General features: G+C 38.0%; 1 long non-coding RNA gene across 1 annotated transcript; it reads left to right on the forward strand.

The window, feature by feature from the left end:
* The first annotated feature begins 27 nt into the window (after positions 1-27).
* LOC137848706 (uncharacterized) lies at positions 28-20,359 on the forward strand. The gene is made up of 3 exons (XR_011091486.1): positions 28-1,290; positions 14,843-15,025; positions 19,961-20,359. It is a non-coding gene; the product is annotated as an uncharacterized lncRNA (long non-coding RNA).
* The last annotated feature ends 922 nt before the right edge of the window (positions 20,360-21,281 follow it).

Consider the following 21,281-nt stretch of genomic DNA (forward strand, 5'->3'; position numbering starts at 1 on the left):
AAAATTATCTTTAAATTACAACCTTTTGCTCAGCATTAAATAATGAGTTCAAAGTTTGTTCTACAAAGCTTAGGAATTTACATGGTCTCTAACTTTTCTTTGGTGATTAAATGCATGTCTGTTTAGTACAAACACATCCGAGGAATATTTTTTTTCAGCAGTTACTGTAAACTTTATATGTTTGTTCATTTTTACACTTACAACTTTCTTCTGCTTTTCAGAATCTGGAACTACTCAGCTTTACATTGTCTGTTTCTTATTCCGTGGATGTAGTTCAAGAATGCATCTTACAGCTTGGAGAAGAATGTTATTTTCACTGGGAAATGCCAAGAAAATAATGCACTAAGACAGTAACTGTTTAAAATGGATCCTAATGTTTCTGTGAGAACCTTCCCTTATCTCTAATTGGTGGATATCTTCTCTTTTTATGGGATGCAAGCTCTGTTCTAAAGTTGGATGGAGACAAATGTGCATATAGAAAACACATACATTTTAAAGAACCTTGTGTGTTTAATTACATATAACTGTAATTATCAATTTTGTTGTTGGTGGTGGTTTGTTTGTTTGTTTGCTATCTGTTATCACCTGTATGGAGTAAATTACTTTTCCATAACTTTTTGTAATCCATTCCTTTTGCTAAATTTAGTTTTGTCTTAAGTCACATGATAATGCAGTGAATGAAACCAGTTACTTCTATGGAAAGTCATGGTACAGTATTTATCTAGGCTGGAGAATCCTAGCAGTGTCTTGCAGCAGAGAAGCCTGGATGGGGCTTCCACTGAGATCTGATGATGATGCATCTAGGCCACCACGCTTGTGGGGGTCACTGGAAGCAGGGAAAGATTGGACATAATTCAGTGTCCTTCACAGAGAATGGGAAAAAACACCACATAGTTACAGCCCCCTGGGCTACAATTCCTGTTTCTGCCATAACAAAATTAATATACAAACTTACGCAGGACAGTGTAGTAAGTACCAGTTCAGTTCTGAGGGAGTAAATTTTACTCTTTTGATGTTCTGACGTCATGCTGGTCACTGTGGCATGGGAGATCCATTTATATATTAAGAAACAGAGGCTGAAGACGGATCATAGCTACACTGAATGATGTAAATCACCTAAATGGTTAATAGAATGTGAAAACTCCTCCCATTTAAAGCCATGGGATTGCCATAGTAAACTAAGCTAAGTAGGTGAAATGTGCATGGGATCAGGACTGGAAATGTAAAAGTGGACAAAGTTGTTGTCCTGTGCATGGACAAATGGATACCAGATGGAGTTTCTCATGCACGGTATGATACTTATCTGAAAATAACTTCATTAGTTTCAGTTGACCAGAGAAAACCTAAACTGTAGCCTTGACTGCAAATGGAACAATAAACAGGAGTATTGAGCAAATGATCTATCTGGAATAAAGAAAACATTCTGAGTACAGAAAGGGATGCATTGGAGTGTCTGGGGAATTGCTCTGGGGAAGAAGGTACAACAAACTGAGCAATGGTGAATAACATTTGTAAAGACAATTTAAAAATCCACAGGAAAGGTACTGGATGTATTTTCTTTGATCAAAAACATATTTTGAAAGAAAAGCTCATTATAAAAAGTTAACAGATATTTTGATCTTTCAGTAATAGATATGGTTTTACTTCTGCAGTACAAACAGAATTGTACATTGGGTAGATATATCATTGTATGTTACATGTTAGTGTGGGCTCATCATGTTTTTGGCAAAGTTATATTTACGTACCAGTAGTTTATTACACTGATTTATGTAGGTCCAGTCTAAATCTTTGGTCTCGTACTATAAACAGAAACACAAAACTTGCATATCTTTCATATCTGGTAGAAAAATCTTATTAAACAAATGTGATGATATTTTACAGTTAACATATGGTAAGATCTTAGGTCACATAAAGTTCAGATGAGATTTTTTTCATTAATATAATTCCCTTCTTGCTAACTGATTTCAATTAGCTATATAAATTGCACAGTCAAAATGAAGAATCACATGCCAAGAATAAGGTATAAAATAATAGAATTTTCCTTTTCTTCAATAAGATTTTTGCCTTCTCTCTATTCTGTGATTGAATGCTGTTCCTTCAACATCATTTTATATGCTTTCTTAATCCTTCTGCTCTAACTCAGGAAGCACACACCTCATAAACGTATGCTTAGGGGAGCAGGTAGGGACTAAAGTACAGCTGGTAGAGGTATGGTTTCTTCTGCAACAAAGGGTGGGAAAATGGGTGGGTCATTTCTTCTCTCTGTGCCTTTTTTTTTTTTCCCCACAGCTTACAGAAGTCATTAAACTGAATGTGAGTATAGTCTAGCTAATTTCCAATTAATTCACAAAATAACATGTAAATTCACCTATGACATATAATTTAAAAAGCAATAATGAATATGCTTTATGCCTGATGATGTCAGGACATACAGATATTTCATCTTACAGTAGCTGTACTTCTAATTAATCCATCTTATTTTTTCTTTTTTTTTTTTTTTTTTTCTCCCCTTTCCACATTTGTCTGCTTTATTTCCTATTTATTTCCATTAATGGAAAATGTGATCAGAACGTACCGTCATCTGTTTCTCTTCAGCTTGTGATACATTAACAGAAATGTTCTTTTTACTAGATTCAGGACTTCTTCTCCAGACATGTACAGGGCTGGAGAGGGCCAAGAAGTCTGGTAGATCTTAGTAAAAGGATATGAAAGCAAACCTCACTGTAAGCATATCACTTTGCTGTAAGTCAGATCTAGCTTTCAAGAATTGTGAGTTACAATACCACTATTTTCTCCCTTCAGTCATTAGTGATATCCCTTCTGCCCTTCCTCTCTTGTAAAAAATACCTTCTTAATAACCCCTCCTAATCTGTGTGTTTTTTTGTTCGTTTGTTTATTTTTGTCCTAATTTTCTAAAAATATTCTAGTTGCTGAAACTTAATAGATATTACGTATGACAACTGCTTCTTTCTAGTCTTAAAACTGTATGTATCTGGTACTGAGTAGAGTACATCAGTGCTTAATTGTGACTAAACTTCAACTCTATGAGTACTTATTCAGAAGCAAGTACCATTTCCATAAAACCCAAGAGATCTGAGTGGTTTAAGAATATGAAATCCGGGTTCTAGGACCACATAGCCCCAGATAAAGTGTTTGTGGAACTTTTCAAATTGCCACGTAAATGGAGTTGTAATTTTGTTCACTGCTCTCTTTTAATTTAAATATTTCTCTCAAAACAAAATGAAGGCCAGTTCATTTTAATTGGATATTTTTACTGCAGCAGAAGGTAAAGAAATATCCATTAAGGAAAAAGATCATGCCATGGGCCACATAACATAAGCCACAAATTATAAATAGATGGTACCGTGTTTGTTGTGAGTTATTGCAAATGTGTGATGTTTTCCACATCTCTATATAGTAATTGCATATAGGCCTGTGAGCCTATATGCAGATAATAAGCAAAAAATATAATATTGGCTCAAACCTCCAGTAATAATTAGTTAAATGTTTTTGTGAAGTTCTGCAGCACTTTGAAAATATTGCTTAAGGCTGACTCATATCAAATGAATTCCACTAAAAACAATTCAGCTCCAGATTCTGAAGGCTGTAGGTGCTTATTATTTCTTCATCTGAAAGCTTGCTTTCTTCCAAATTGAAATTTTATTTATTCAGCCTCTACAGTGCACTTACACGTTAAATGGAAATTTTTAGAGCACATACTATAAGCATTACAAAATTTGTAGTGACCCAAATCCTTTTTTCCCTTTCTCCTAAAAAGGAAATAACAGCTTTGGAAATTTACAAAAATGGTAGTAGTGGTACAACCTATTAGCAGACCACAACAGATATTTTAGTTGAATATGGATATTTGTTTTTGTGGTTCTGAGGAATTACTGTTTTACTTCAGACTTGACAGTGTCTATATTTAAGTACTCTCCATTGCTTCTCAGACTGTTTTTGGTACTAATCTGCACTTAATTCAACTCAAATCATCAATGACAAAATTCCTTTTAGTTAATTCAAAACTTGACCAGACTTGTATGTTAAGAGAGACTAAGGTTATGTTAGTCTCTGTGTTAGCAGAGACTAAGGTTGGTAACTGTTTTATAAACATATAGAAAATCATGTATCCCTGGAACAAGAACCAACTCAGATAATACTAAAATATAACATATGAGAAGATAGAAGATATCTAGGAATTTTGGTGAATTTCTGGGAAAGTTGTGGTTACAGTTAAAAGTTACGAAGTATTAAACAGCACAGATAACTTATAGGGAAAGAAAGATTAGACATGGCAAACTTGATTAGCTCACTGACTAACATTCAAATATAACAATGCTCTACCTTCATAGACCTCCATTGAAAGTCATTAGCTTCTTACATCTTCTTTTAATTTAGACATTAGCAATGTCTTTCTTCATTCAGATCACTACTGTTTAAGGCCAGGAGGGTTGTTGCATCGCAATTTGTAATATATCACAAAACGTTAAACTTTATTCTGTTTTTGCTGTATTAAATCCAATTAAAAAATAAAAATGAAAATAAAAATAAAATCATCTTTGGCTCTGGTAACTCTTTTTCCTAACAGATGAAAGAAGTTGTAAGGCTTGCCACCATTAAAGAATACCCTCTAGCACATGGTCATTTCTTAATCTTCCATTAGATCGTCAAGAAAATAAACTAAAACAAACAAACAAAAACAGATCTTCTGCCTTCCATTTTAGCTATCCTCTCCATGAAGTGTTTTTTTTTTTTTTTTTTTTTCCTTTTGCTACAGCTATATGTGTCACTATTTTACACAAAGATGAAAACACCTTTAATTCCTCATTATTCTTTGTTATACAGCCAACATTTGCACAACATAAGTGTTTTTTTTGTGACGTAAAGGTCTTAGTAGTTCATTTCTGAGCCTTTTTTTCCATTATGATTTCCCTACTGGAAACTGAAAATTTCCTTACTGAAAAATAAGAGTTCCTTACTGGAATTGTTTTCACAAGCTGGCAGGTTACGATGGGAACTGTCCCATCTGTGGGCAGAGAGTTGCTTTCTGAAGCAAAGTTGGACATTAAGACTGCTAGTTACGAAAGTAAGTTTTATTTATCAGAGATTTCACAGTTTTCATCCTTGTGTCTGCTAGCATGTACTTTCAGGTATCACTCAGCCTCATTCCCAGGCTGGTAGAAAAGAGGACCTGCTCAACTTGTGCAGACCCAAGACATTCCCAGTTTAAATATTAGTGTTACTCTGTTTCTCCTTCAAGCATAAACATCAAGCAACTTTAGCTTTATGAACTTAACAGAGTTGCCATGTTATCCAGGAACAGAAGCTCCCAGCTCATAAGGCATACAGGGTGGTCCCGGGAATCTAGCTACTTATGTTTGTGCATGCAGCTGCAGCACTCAGCACATGCTGGCACATCCTTTTCCACAAGACCTCAGTGGGAGTGGGAACTGCTTCCTCCTGCAAAGCTGGCTAACTGTATCATGCTTCTCCATGACACACTGTCTACAACTAAGTTCCAACAGGGATTTGACAGAGACAGCTGAATCTGGTGAATAAAAAATAAATAAAAAATGCAGGGCTGGTATTGCAGTCAGGAATTTGGCTACTTAGACCATTGGACTTGCTTTGAGAAACCTGGTCTACTGGGATTAGATGGGGTCCATCTGTATGAGGAGAGAAAGTACATCTTTAGTTACAGATTTGCCAATCTGGTGAAGAAAGCTTTAAACTAGAGCTACCAGGGGAGGAGAATGTTGATGCTGACATTAACTATTGCTGCCCATAAATGCAGCACAAAGAAATGCCAACCAGTAAGTCAGTTTCATTAGGGGCCCAACTCAAATGCCTCTATGCACACTCACATAGCATAGGAAATAAGCAGGGTAAACTGTAATTTTTATTCCAGTCTCAGGGCTATGATATCACATTCCTCAGTGAGATGTGGTGGGATGGCTCACATGACTGGAGTGCTTAAATGGATGGCTACAGGCTATTCGGGAGAGATAGGAAGGGAAAAAGAAGAGATGGGGGTATTCCTCTACTTTAGGTCTGGAGTGTATGGAGCTTATTTATGGCGATGAAAGGGTTTAATGTCTCTGCCTAATGACCATAAGAAAGGCCAAAAAGGAAGATATTAAGGTAGGAGCATGTTATAGACCCAACCAAGCTGAAGAAGCAGGCAAAATATTCTGTAAGCATCTAGAAGTGTAAATCACTAGCTCTCATTCTCACGGGAGACTTCAACTTCCCAGGTGTCTGCTGGAAATAGAGGAGAAGGAGCAAACTAGATTCCTGGAATTTGTGGAGGATTACTTCCTGACACAGGTGATGAGGGAAATGACTAGGGAAGGCGCTCCACTGGAACTCGTGCTTATTAACAGAGAAGGTCTCAAGGCAGATGTAATGTTTGGAGACTGTTTCAAGTACAGTGACCATAAAATGATAGAGTTCTCAGTCCTTGGGGAAGCATGGATGGCAGTCAGCAGAACTGCTGCTATGAATTTTCATAGGGTTGATTTTATCCTATTTAAGGACCTGGTTAACAGGTCCCTTGGAAGAGACCTTTAAAGAGTGAAAGAGTTCAGGAAGGCTTAATATTTATTCCTCAGGAAATAAATCCTGAAGGCACAAGAGCAGGCTGGCAGGCTGTCCCTATGTGCTGAAAGATGATCTCGTAGGGTAGAAGACTAGCCTAGCTAAATAGAGAGCTTATTTTGGAACTTGGAAAAAAATAAATAATAATAATAATAAAAAGACCTCTGGAAGAATGGAAGAAGGGGCCAGTATCTGAAGAGGACTCCAAAGGTGTTGTGAGGTTATGCAGGGAAGAAGTTAGAAGTCCTCCACCTGGGGTGCAATAACCCCAAGCAGAGCTACCGGCTGGGAGATGAGTGATTGGAAAGCTGCCAGGCAGAGAAGGACCTGGGAGTATTGGTTGATAGTCGGCTGAATATGAGCCAGCAGTGTGCTCAGGTGGCCAAGAAGGCCAACAGCATCCTGGTTTGCATAAGAAACAGTGTGACCAGCAGGGCTAGGGAGGTGATCGTCCCCCTGTACTTGGCTCTGGTGAGGCCGCACCTCGAGTACTGTGTTCAGTTTTGGGCCCCTCACTACAAGAAGGACATCGAGGTGCTTGAGCGGGTCCAGAGAAGGGCGACAAAGCTGGTGAGGGGCCTGGAGAACAAGTCCTACAAGGAGCAGCTGAGGGAGCTGGGCTTGTTCAGCCTGGAGAAGAGGAGGCTCAGGGGTGACCTTATTGCTCTTTACAGATACCTTAAAGGAGGCTGTAGTGAGGTGGGGGTTGGCCTGTTCTCCCACGTGCCTGGAGCTTTAGGTTAGATGTTAGGAAGAACGTCTTTACTGAAAGGGTTGTTAGACATTGGAACAGGCTGCCCAAGGAAGTGGTGGAGTCACCATCCCTGGAAGTCTTTAAAAGACGTTTAGGTGTAGAGCTTAGGGATATGGTTTAGTGGGGACTGTTAGTGTTAGGTTAGAGGTTGGACTCGATGATCTTGAGGTCTCTTCCAACCTAGAAATTCTGTGAAGTTTGTGAAGTTCCAGAGCACAGATAGAGCTTAACTTTCCAAAGTGTTTTTATAAGTGCACAAACAAGAAATGGAAGATTGAGGAGAATCCCCATTCTTAACTGGCTGAAGGGGGGAAACATAATGATGAGATGAGGAAAAGGCTGAGGTACTTACTGCATTATTTGCCTCTGTTTTTATTAGTAAGTAGTAAATTCTACTCAAGGTACCCATATCATTGAGCTGAAAGACAGAGACAGGGAGCAGAATGAAGCACTTTCAATCCAAGATGAAATGGTTAGCAACCTACTATACCACTCAAATACCCACAAACCTATAGGATCAAATGATATCCACCATAGGGTACTGAAGGAGTGACTTGCCAAGGTTCCAGTTGACTGGGTGTTGGTGAATGTGACACCCACCTGCAAGAAGGTCAAGGAGGATCCAGGGAATTACAGGCCTGTCAGTCTGACCTCAGTAAAAGGGAAGGTCACAGATGGCATCTTGAGTGCCAGCACACACCATGTACAGGAGGACCCAGTCATCATGTGTTTATGAAAAGATGGTCCTGCCTGACTAGCTTGATCTCTTTCTATGACAAGATGACCCCCTTAGTGGACAAGGGAAGGGCTGGGGATGTTTATTACTTGGATAGTAGCAAAGCATTTGATACTATTTCCAACAGCCTTCTGCTGGAACAACTGGCTGCTCATGCCTTGGATGGATGTACAGTTTGCTTGGTGAAGAACTGTCTGGTTGACCATGCTTAAAGAGTCACAGTGAATGGAGTTAAATCAATTTGGCAGCCAGTCACAAGTCGCATTCCTCACGGCTCAGTTGTTGAGTCAGTTTTGTTTTACATTTTTATCTTTGATCTGGATAAGGGGATTGAGTGCACCCTCAGTAAGTTTTCAGATCACACTAAGTTTAGTGGAAGTGTGGATCTGCTTGAGGGCAGGATGGCTTTTCAGAGGTATCTGAGTATCTGGATAGGCTGGATTTATGTCCTGAGTCCAATCCCATGACTTTCAACAAGGCTAAGTGCTGGGTGCTGCACTTGGGTCATAACAACCCCATGCAGCAAAATAGGCTTGGAGAAGAGTATCTGGAAGGTTGCCTGGCAGGAAAGAACCTTGGGCTGCTGGTTAACAGCCAGCTGAGCATAAGCCAACAGTGTGCCTAGGCGGCCAAGAAGGCTAATGGCATCCTGGCTTTTATCAGAAATAGTGTGGCCAGCAGGATGAAGGAAGTGATCCTCCCTCTGTGCCTCTGTACTAGTGAAACAACACCCTGAGTACTGTGTTCAATTATAAGCCCCTCACTACAAGAAGTATTCTGAGTTGCTTGAGAGTGTGCAGAGAAGGGCAACAAGGCTGATTAAGGGACTAGAAAACAAGACTTATGAGAAGCAGCTGACAGAACTGGGGCTGTTTAGTATAGAGGAGACTGAGAGGAGATCTCACTTAACACTCTCTATAACTACCTGAAAGAAGGTTGCACTGAGGTGGGTGTTGGTCTCTTCTCAGATAACAAGTGACAGGATGCAAGGCAATGACCTCAAGCTGCATCAGGGAAGGTTTAGATCAGATATTAGGAAGAATTTCTGCATGGGAAGAGTGGTTAGGCATTGGAATGGGCAGCCCAGGGAAGTGTTGGAGTCACCATCCATGGAGATATTTAAGAGACATGTCTCTGGATTTTAGGGACATGGTTTAGTGATAGACTTGTAGTGTTAGGCAGGTTTTTAGGCTTGATCTTAAAGGTTTTCTCCAACTTAAATGATTCTGTGATCCCATGATTACTTATTTATTAGTACCTATTATAACATTAGTTGTTACTTTATTCATTAATTCATTCATTTTTACATTATTTTTACTGGGACTGATGGCAGATTAGCAAACTTGTAGCTATGGTATTTACCTATCTATAATCCTGAAATACTGCACTGATGTTCTGTTAGTCCCAGGCTCATGAAAATGGACTTTGAATGAGCCAAAGATCTCTTACATAGCTTCATAAAACATTTAGGTACAAATTACTGTCACATCCCAATTTAAAAATGTTTATTACTAATAAATATTATTTATTTATTTATTTATTTCCCCTTAAGAGTTCATTCTCATATGATGAAAGTACTTCAGTCTAATGAAAGTATGTCAGTCTACTCTTCTCCAAGTGCAGAGGAACAATTTATACTGACTTTATTTGCATATTTAATTACTATGAATATTTTTGTGTCTGTCTAGCTGTGGCTTTATAAAATTAATAGAATTTTTCTTGTCATAAACTTCAGTTTCTTCTAACTATCTTTAGCCTTGCTATCCATGGATCTTACACTGATATCTTCAATGCAACTCAGATTTATTTATGTCTTATTGCTGGTATGAGCAAAGACACTATTGTATGTGTACAACATGTGTTTCCAGCTCAGAAAGCCAAACATATCCTGGGCTTTATCAAAAGGGGTGTATCTGACAGGTTGAGCGAGGTGACTCTGCTCCATTCTCATGAGACCCCCACCTGGAGAGCTGCATTCATCTCTGTGGCCCCCAGCAAAAGAAGGACATGGACCTGTTAGAGGAGGGCCAGAGGAGGGCCATGAGGATGATAAATCAGCTGGAGAACCTTTCCTTTGAAGAAAGACTGAGGGAGTTGTGCTTGCTTAACCTAGAGAAGTCTATGGGGAGATCCTTTCAGTAGCCTTTCAGTACCTAAAAGGGGCCTACAGGAAAGATGGGGATGGACGCTATTGTAGTGACAGGTCAAGGGGCAATGGCTTTAAACTATGAGTGTAGATTTAGATCAGATATAAACAAGACATTCATCACTATGAGAGTGGCGAGGCATTGGAACAGGTTGCCCAGAGAAGTTGTGGATGCCCTCTCCCTGGAAGTGTTGAAAACCAGGCTGGAGGGGGCTTTGGGACTCCTGATCTAGTGGAAGGTGTCCCTGCCCATATCAGTGTCATTGAAACTAGGTGATCCTTAAAGGTACCTTCTAACCCAAAATATTCTATGATTTTATTATTCTCAATATACTTTATATTTCCTAATTTTTCATGTCTCATACTTTTTTATATTCTTTCGATTCCAATTGCATTTCACTTTTCTACTGAAACAAATATGCTTATGGCTAAAATTGGCCTTTTTTGGTTGCAAAATCATGGGAGTATTTAAGGACAATCTCTTAAATGCTTTTTAAGTATAGGTATTCTTATTTTTCTTCTAATTTTTTCCTTCCATACAAATTTGTTAATCCTTTTCCTCTTCAGGGATGTTTAGCTCTTCTGAAGTACTGGCTAAAAACATGCTTTTGACCATATTAAATGGTCAACTTCGGCAACCACCAGATTCCAATCCAGTGATTAACTTGTCTTTATTCATCATAAGGAAGTTCAAAATGGATTTACCTCATGTTGTATGCAATACTTTGTGTCTTAGAAATTGTACAGTGTTGAGAAGCTCTACTAATGCTTTATTATGACAACAGTTCAGAAAATAAAATTTCCTATTAGAAAAGATATTTGTTTTAAAAGTTTCTTCATCTTGCACCTCATCAAGATTACCTCCATCTCTCTGTAAGATGTGGACTTTCTCTTTTATAAATTGTCTCACATGCTGTATCTCACACTTTAGCTTCTGAGAGACAGCTAATGTAGGTGTCTACATGTATGTTAAGATTCCAAGCATTCTTTATAGTCAATGAGAATCTAGAAAATAGAGTTATGAAGCCTAGGGAGTGACTTAGCTCTCTTTAACACAAACACCATGACAGGATTTAGTTACATAAATTCTAGTATTATTTGAGATACTCTAAGATATCAAGGTCATCTGTATAAGTTATGAGAAATGGCTTAAAGATCTGTTCTATTTTCAAATGGCAACTGATGACAAATCATAGTAATTCATATTACATAATAAAAAAAATACCTGTGTTCAGGCAATTGCCATTTATCAAGGTGCTTCATTTAGCTGGTGATATGAAGACATCTACTGCTGTCAGATATGTCCAGGACTGTCCAGCACATCCACATCTCCACATCACTGACAGTTATGACCTAAGATCATGAAATTTTTTGTTATTTGGAAACAGTGGCAGGAAATCAGGTATGTCTAAGTAATCTAAAATTACTTTAGACATGTTTGGGGACCTGATACTTCACTTGGAGCTCCAGTCCAGGAGACAGCCAATCTCTTAAAATGAGGTAATATTCCCACTTTGTGGAAATTGTCTGAATGATATTCTCTCCAACAGTTTTCATTGCCAATTTATATTAGCTGAGTGTTCAGAACAATATCTGCATTCAAATATGATAGAAATAGTGTCAGGCAAAATGAGATGTACATGGTACAAACCTGGAGACAGTCAGGATCTGTTCCGTTGTCCTGAAGGTATCTTTTTTTTTTTTAAAAAAAAAAAAGTATAGTTTTTAAAAGGGGTGGAAGGGGTCAAAGGTAAAACAAAAATTTAGAAGACAATCTAATATTTCTATTAAGTCATTACTTGATTCCTCAGCGAGCTGTTTTCTTTTATTTTATTAAAGTCTTTTAAATGGATTTCTTATATAATTGTATGAGTTAGAAAAGAAAGAAACAGCTTACAGCTTTTGAGATTTGCGTCATAGGCTTTCACGGGCTTATTGTGAATTTATACAAGACTGCTTAAGGTCTAATTTGCTCTTCATCCAACTCAGGAAGGGACAAGCTATACCAACATTTTCTTCATCCCATGTTGATGGAGGAAAATATATCACTTTCTAGGTATAGGTTTCTTCCTCACCTCTCATAGATCTTAGAGCTCTCTCTACTCAGTCTGACATATTTTTCTTTACCTCTTCATGTATTTCAAATTTCAGGAAACACTTCACAATCATTTTGGTATAATTATGCATCTGTATATTTCTATACGTGTACGTCTGTTTGCTAAATGGTAAACAGATTCGGCCTCACAAATGGACATAGTAGAAATCTCTTTGACTTTCTGGTGGATTCTGTCATGATTTCTTGATATTTATACTTACTTTTGCATATGTAAATATATATTATGGAAAAAATGGAATTACATTTTCAAACACACTTCGTGTTTTCAGAATAGCGGTATGTATTTAACCTAGAGGGGGTCTCTTTTTTCTCTCTTCAAAAGCTGGATTGCAATTTCTCTTGCATTTCTTCTCATAATTATGTAAAGTAAAATATTACATTCAAACATTGTAACTCCTCCAAGCTTTCAGTCAGATCAGAACTCCATGTTATTAGCTGTTGGTCAAAGACAAAGACAGATGTAAACTTTGTTGTGAAGGGCTGAAGAAGGCATTACAAATGACTGAGAAAAAAATAATGATAAAGGAAAGCCTTCACAGAGCAAGTAGGTAACAAATTTGTCAATTGGCCAATGCAAGATATGAATAGAACCCCATTTAATATTATTGACTATGAGCACGACACATTTCCCATTTACTCTCTATTTACAATAGTAAATCAAATAGTTCCTCTGGCATTGACAAATAATTTATTACAGTAAATTTATTAGTTTATTTAATTTTATAATTGATCTAGCCTGAATTGAACAACTCATAGCCATGGTCTGAGACTTACTACTCTCAGCATGTTAAAAGGAAGCCATATAGTTTTGTGGAGTGAGATAGCCTTAGAACAGAGACCAGGCTAAGCTATAGTAGCTAGTAGTTTCCAGAGCTGGAAAATGGCATGTTTTCACTTAATAGTAAAGACACATCTTTAAACTCTGAACTATAATCTGGTCTTTAAATATAAAAATTAACGTTTGGATCCTAAAGTCTGTTGACATTAGCTGAGCCAAAATTTGACTTTTATCAAATCATTATTTCATTATTTTCATAATTTTCTCAAAATGTCTATGTGTTTTCGCATGTATGTGCATATGTCACGCTTGCTTTACACTGAAATTCTGAAGACACATGGATTATTTGAAAAAAAAAAAAAAAGGAATAAATTCTACAGAAATAAGATCTGATTCCAAGTCTCAAGTCTTAATAGAGTAATGATTTTTAAATGGAAAAGCTGGTTTCACAGAGGATTGTAGACACAGACTTATAGACAGCAGTACTAATAAGACACACTATAATTTAGGTTATATTCATATCACATATATAACTTCAGTAATGGCTAGCCAGTTGTGGTATAGCAATCCATTGCTTCTATTCCAATATCCTGAAAGCAGAATGAGATCTTGTTACAATAATCATACATATTCATAATAGTTTTTTCTGGTAAACAAAAGTGTTCTACATGTGTTAAAGTGGTTAAATCTTTGCAATTGCTATGGAATTTTGATCACAACTGTAATGGAATAACCCTGAGAGTAGCCAGTAGCATAAAACAGTATAAACACGGCAATATATTAGAAAGTCCCACACCATATTTAAAATAATACTTGATAAGTTCTTCCTCCATTTTTGTTTTGTTTTGTTTTTTATCCCACTGAGGTTTAGTTTGCCCTCTTTCTGTGTCTTAGTAAAGAAGTTTCTTGAAGCATGCAAGTGATGAAGAATGACTAAGACTAGTATTGAGCACAAGTGTGTGAGACTGCATCATGTCCTGTATATCCAGGCCCATCAGAGAAGACTTGTGTTGTCTCAAATTGTTAACTTTCCTAGGGAACTCAGAGAAGGAGCATTCTTTACAGCCAGTGGGGAATAGATGGTAGGTAATGGCCTGTGACATTCTGACTCAGGACATGGTGATGTAAAAAAGGTGTTTGCTTTACCAATAACAGTAAAAGCTCCTTGAAAGCCCCCACTAATGTTTTGTCCCACATTCACATCCCAAAACATTTTCAGAAAAGTATGTGCTTTTCCAAGTCTTGGAAAACAGGGTTTGGGCTACTAATTCTCTCAGGTGATGTTGAAAACTTGAATCTGTGCCTATGTGCCTCTAAGCCAAATAAAGATTATCTTGTCTATGTCTGAACTTCCTGCTAAACTTGGAGCTAAGAATGTCCTTAGAGAAGATCTCATCGATTTCCCATATTTCAAGACTGCAAAACATGCTGTTGGGAGTGACTGGGGGCTTTTCCAGGGTCTTTTATGCCAACATATATGGTTGGTCATAGATGCCAAGTGTCTAGGCCCTCAGCACATCAGCTGGCTCTGATAACACTGACAATCCCAATTCGCATTCTCTGGCCATGTTGTCTCTATCTATTGACCCAGCAGCTGTATTTAAACTAAATTTCAAAACCCAGCTGTGGACATGCTTTAGATGGTTATCTACCTTGCCAGTCCTGATATTGACTTGACATTTGAGTGTGATCATGGATGTGCCTCATGTTTGCAGATCTGTCTCTGGACGGTTGGCCAGCCCTCTTTACAGTCACTGAAACACTTTTCTTGATCAGGTGCTATGGGACTGCGCACCTTGCTGATGAGGATGTTGTCCTGCCTTGTGTGACCACTGGCTCCCAGCTTACCTTCCCCTGCACATCTGCTATCTCTTGTTGCTCTTCAACAGTTATCTCAGGTAAAGCACAAAGACCTGAGTTGAAACAGCTTCTGGATGAATTGGTAGAAGATGTCTAGGTAGGTGGAGGCCCTGGGGGGAACTGGCCAAAACACTTAGACTCTTGTGCTATACCCACTGCCCTGGTACCACATAGGTTTGTGTACTACTGCACATGCTCTCATACCAGACCAGAAGTTTTCTCTAGCTGAAAGGTGAGAAAGTATGGGAGGTTGTGGTGGTTTTACCATGCTGGGCAGCTAAACACCACAACCGCTCTCTCACTCCCCCTCTTTAGATGAGGAGGGGGAGAAGTAAAGCAAAGAACAACTCACGGGTTGAGATAAGGATAATTTAATTAAAGGGAAACAATAATAATAATTAAAGAAAGATTATTATGAACTAAGCAATTTAACTAAAGGGGAATAAAAACGGAAAGGGGAAAAGGGAGGGGGAAAGGGAAAATAAAAAAAAAAAAGGAGGAAAACAAACAAATAAAACAAATGAAGGCTATGTGGAAGTGCAGAGGAGAGAAATTACTCTCTACTTCCCACAAATGAGCGACGATTGACCACGTCTTTGAAGCAGGGCCTCAATACACACAGCCAGTGTTCGGGAGGAGAACCGACATTTTCACAACGAGCACCCACCCCTCCCCTCTTCTTCCTGTTTCCCCCTTTTATTGCTGAGCGTGACATCACATGGTATGGAATATCCCTTTGGCTGGTTAAGGTCAGCTGCCCTGGTGATGTTTGCCTTCTCACTTTTTGCCCACCCCTTAGGAGGGTTAGAGAGAGGCCCAATGCTATGCCAGCACTGCTCAGCAGCAGACACAACACTGGTGTGATAACACTGCTGTTCCAACTACAAGTGCAGAGGACAGCACTGTATGGGCTGCTGCAGGGGAAGTTAACATTCCACCCAGACCCAGTACAGACGTTTCTTCTTTTTTTTTTTTTCCTCTGTAGGGCAGGGCTTTGGCAAGATGGCATGTGTCTTCTCCTTTTTCTGTTCTTTCTCTCTCAGCTCTGTAGAGTAGCCAAAGTCATTGAGCAGTTCCCTGTTTTTTTTATAGTGTTCGCACATTCCCACTGCCCAAAATGTAGGGAATTCAACAAATGAGTCAGAAATCTGCCAGTGAAATTCAAAGGAAATATTACCATTTCACAGTAATTAGTCCTGTGGCTGCTGTGAGGAGCCTACTTACTTAAGTTTTTCTAAAATATAATCCAATTATCTGTATCTGTTGTACAGAAATTCATACAACCTTTTGTATCTCTCTCTACCTAATGCATGCAGTGGATAATGACATGACTTCAAGAGCTTGGTGCTGGAAACATGTAATGCAGAGTAGAAGAAAAACAAAGCAAACAAACAATAAAACAACAACATCAAAAATACATTTATATATATATATATATAATTTTGGTGATGGCAATATGAAATATTAAATTGCTTGAGGTTTATGATCTCTCAATCACTCTTGATTAGTCAACATTTCAGTGATGCTGTTTTGTCTCAAGAGTTCATTGTAACATATCCACTTTCTCCGTCCACATTAAAATGATGTGTATGAACAAACCTCTAAAGGATTATTCTCAGAAGTGGATAAGCCTTATGAAGAAATTCAGTTGTCCAGTTTTTCTAACAAAGCCAAACTTTTTTTTTTTTTTTTTCTGGCATTTTAGAATTTGGTTTATTCTTTGAAATTTTTTGATTACTGCAAAGATCCAATACCTTTAAATCAAAAGATGAAAGGATTCATCAGCAGAATACTGCACATTTAGTTTAATTGGCTCTGAGTTTTCCCACTGAGAGGGTTATTCCTAACATGTATTTATCTCTTTCAAAAAGTTGGTGTGTGAAGAGTCACAAGCCTAATTCATCTTAATTAAAGTCTTCAGCTAGAAACAATAATACAATAATGAAGTTTGCAAAAAATATTAGTCAAATCATTAAAGCTTTTTCATTAAAATATAATTACATTATAATAATCAAAATTTTATAATTATTGTCTTAAAATATAGTTATTTAATTTATTATAATTAGCATAACTATAATATATTATATTAGGTTATTATTTATATTGTATAATATTGTATATCTATGTATTAATATAGTATATTATTATAAATATAAGGAGAATCTCCATCCTTTACTGGATGCAGGGGGGGACATGACTAATGAACAAAAGCCTAAGGAAAAGGCTGAGGTTTTTAATGCTTTCTTTACATCAGTCTTTACTACTCAGACTAGTTATTTATCCTTATGATCCTCAGCCTCCCAGCCTGTAAGGCTGGGGTGGGGAGTAGAAGAAACCCCCACAGTTCAGGTGGAAACAGTTAGAGATCTGCTGCCCCACCTGGACTGTCACAAGTCCATGGGGCCGGATGGGATCTGCCTGAGGGTGTAAGGGACTTGGTGGATGTGATTGCTGGGCTGATTTCCATCATCTATCAGCAGTCATCATCATCCAGAGATCCCAGATTACTGGAGACTTGCTAATGTGACACCCATTTATAAGAAGGGTTGTAAGGAGGATCTGAGGAGCTACAGACCTGTCAGGCTGACCTCAGTGCCAGGTAAGGTGATGGAACAGGTCATCTTGAATGCAATCACGCAGCATATGTTGGATGACTGGGGGATCAGGCCCAGTCAGCATGGGTTCATGTGCCCAGGTGGTGAAGAAGGCCAATGGCATCCTGGCTAGTATCAGGAATAGTGCAGCAGGACCAGGGAGGTGATTGTCCCCCTGTACTCAGCTCTGGTGAGGCTGCGCCTCGAGTGTTGTGTTCAGTTTTGGGCCCCTCACTACAAGAAAGATATCAAGGCCTTGGAGCATATCCAGAGAAGGGCTACAAAGCTGGTGAAGGGTCTGGAACACAAGTCTTATGAGGAGCCACTGAGAGAATGTTTTTTTTTTTTTTGTCTGGAGAAGAGGAGGCTCAGGGGAGACCTTATTGCTCTCTACAAGTACCTGAAAGGAAGTTGTGGGGAGTTGGTGGTCAGCCTCTTCTTGCAGATAACTATTGATAGGAGAAGAGAAAATAGTCTCAAGTTGAACCAGGGGAGGTTCAGGTTGGAAATCAGGAGAAATTTCCTCTCAAAAAAACTAGTTAGGCATGGGAATGGGTTGCTCAGGGAGATGGTGGAGTCACTGTCCCTGAATCACAGAATCACAGAACTTCTAGGTTGGAAGAGACCTCAAGATCATCGAGTCCAACCTCTGACCTAACACTAACAGTCCCCACTAAACCATATCCCTAAGCTCTACACCTAAACGTCTTTTAAAGACCTCCAGGGATGGTGACTCCACCACTTCCCTGGGCAGCCTGTTCCAATGTCTAACAACCCTTTCAGTAAAGAAGTTCTTCCTAACATCTAACCTAAAGCTCCCTTGGCGCAACTTAAGCCCATTCCCCCTCGTCCTGTCACCAGGCACGTGGGAGAACAGGCCAACCCCCACCTCTCTACAGCCTCCTTTAAGGTATCTGTAGAGAGCGATAAGGTCGCCCCTGAGCCTCCTCTTCTCCAGGCTGAACAAGCCCAGCTCCTTCAGCCGCTCCTTGTAGGAGTGTTTAAAGAAAGGTTGGATGTGGTGCTTAGGGGCATGGTTTAGTGGGTAACTTTGGTGGTAGAGGAGGGGTTGGACCAGATGATCTTAGTGATCATTTCCATTCTTAATGATTCTATGATTATATTTTAGTATTGTAGCTGAAAATGAATAATAGCTTCAAGTATGGTACACCTTCTATGACACACTTTAATACTATTGAATCAATAACAAAAAAGAGCGGGGAAAAATACTGAACATTTTCTTGCTTCAGTGTTGAATATGAAAATATAAAGTTTTCTGAATTGTAGCCATTTATGCAGAGAAAGCCATATATCTTCTCTTGTCCATTTTGCCAAATGCTAGAAGCAACAAAACACACTAATTCCAAAATATATTTGTGGATATAAGGACAACATCATTTCATGTATCAGAAATTATAATTTGCAAGTACTTTCATCCAAGATTGGGCCAAATACAAATCTTGGGACAAATCTTTGTGTCAGATTATTCTGAAGTGTTCTGGAGGTCATTTAGGTAGTTTTTTGTTTGTTTGATATTTTAAAAGCAGCTAAGGCCATGCATGGCTTCCTTCCTTCCTTCCTTCCTGTTCTTTCTTCTCCTTTTTTCTTGTAAAAGTAAATTCCCATCTGTAGCTTTCTGGTCTTCTAACTGAAAACATTGGAAATATTCATGTCAGTAAATATTTGTAGACTCAAGGCCCACATTGCTTGTTATTTCCCAAAAACTTCTTCACTGTGTTGCTTGCTGTTGTCCTACATGTGGATTCAGAAACATGGCATCATTGCTTTTCTTTATACTGTAGATACTCTGATTTTGTGATTAGTTCCCTTTATTTCTTAATTTTATTTTTCAATATTCTGTTATAATCCAAAATAGTATGGCCATATATATATATGTAAAAAATATGATTAAAACAATAGCAGTTTACATAGTTTTGTCCAATTCCATTTTTTGTTCCAGAGATTTAAATAAGTTCCAGTTTAAGGAGGCAGTAACAGAGCAGTAACTTTCTCTTTTTATGCTGGTTTAAGACACCCACTTAGAGGTAATCTCCAGAATTTTGTGCCACAATGTATACACCAAGTAAGGGAAATTCCTGACAAAACAGGAAGGAAATCATACCACATCTTACAAGTATCTGAGAAAGGAAAGTGTGGTGTTTAACAGGCAGGGTCATAAGCCTTCTGTAGTGCCTATGTCCAGACTGATCATCAGGCTCTTAGGGTACGTTAACAGTGCTTAACAACCAGAGCAGGAAGCTGGGCAGGAGACTAAAGGCTCCTTATGTCACCTTAAATGTATCCATTGGTGAGTCTGGCTGTTAGAGTGTTTGTGTTGAGTTTAATTCAAACACTAAAGCAGTTTCCATGCCGTTTCAGGGAGTGCACAGAAACTTTATTCTAATTCAGCTGGAACAGCTGGAGCATTAGGATCTGCTGCCTCTGCACAACAAGGATGATATTTTATTTTAAAATTTATCAACTACTTTTAGTTTTTCTATTATGTTTTGACAATGATATACTTAGTATTTAATATCTCACAGTCCATGTTTTTCCTTTCACAATGTTTCCTGAAGTTGTCACAAGTACATTCCCCAATTATTTTTCTCATTATTGAATAAATTACTTCTAAGTAAAACAATACCAACTACAACACGTTGGTGGTTTAAAATTTGCGAAGAAAAAAAAATAAGCAAACAACAACAACAAAACACCAACACTTTGAAATAGTTTGATGATGATGGTGGAAAATAAGATTCCTTCTTAAAAAAATACACAGGGATGTAAGCCAAGCCCTGAAGCAAAACTGATTTCAGAGCAATGCGTACTTTAAGAGAGGATGAGAAAAAATACATCCACAAGCAAAACGAAAAGAATATTTGACTGTGGACTTGCAGAAAGTTTATTGCTTCCACAGCTAAACACTGATTTGCATGCTCTCCCCCTGCTCCCCAACAACAAAAGTACCAAAGAAAACATCAGCAAAACAAAACAAGCAAACAAACAAAACCATCACCAAGAACAGCAAAACACAGCAGTGAATTTTCATAAATCCTCAAGAATCTCTTTCCTCCTGGTTCCCACAATTCATGAACACCAACTTTGTTACTGTGCCTCAGTGACACTAGGTGGCACTTCAGAGTAGTGCTAGGATCAGAAAGACTTTTGTAATCTTTTCTGGGTATTATGTGTATGAAATTAAAGATGAATAAAAGTAATGCTAGCCTCAAACAGAAATTTATTAAATAGTCTTTTTGGTTATTTTTCATATAAGACTAAGAAATAACCAATGCTATCTGTCTGAAAAAAAAATAAATAGAAAATATAAAAAGAAAAGGATTTTAACAGATTTATTCACTGTTTTAGGTCAAAAAATCTATTGCCAGATACTGTATTTAGAGGATTTGAGAAGCAGACCAGGGAGGGAACTGAAGAAAAACTATAGGCCTGGAAATCAGAGCAATGTGGTCTGTGAAGTATTTGATTTGATACTAAGGATTTAAAAGTTAATCCTTTCCTGGAAATTAAATTAGTTTTAATGTCATCAGTAATCAAGTATGTGGTCACTGTCCATAACCAGGTGGATGTTAGAAGAGACAAATCAGCTTTCTTGTGTCCTAAAAACCAAGCATTTATGAAGGGTTTAATTTGGACGTTTTCTTGTTAAGTTTTGAAAAATAAAATTCTTTACTATTATTTG

The sequence above is a fragment of the Anas acuta genome, chromosome 1 (assembly GCF_963932015.1).
Source record: "Anas acuta chromosome 1, bAnaAcu1.1, whole genome shotgun sequence".
NCBI lineage: Eukaryota > Metazoa > Chordata > Aves > Anseriformes > Anatidae > Anas > Anas acuta.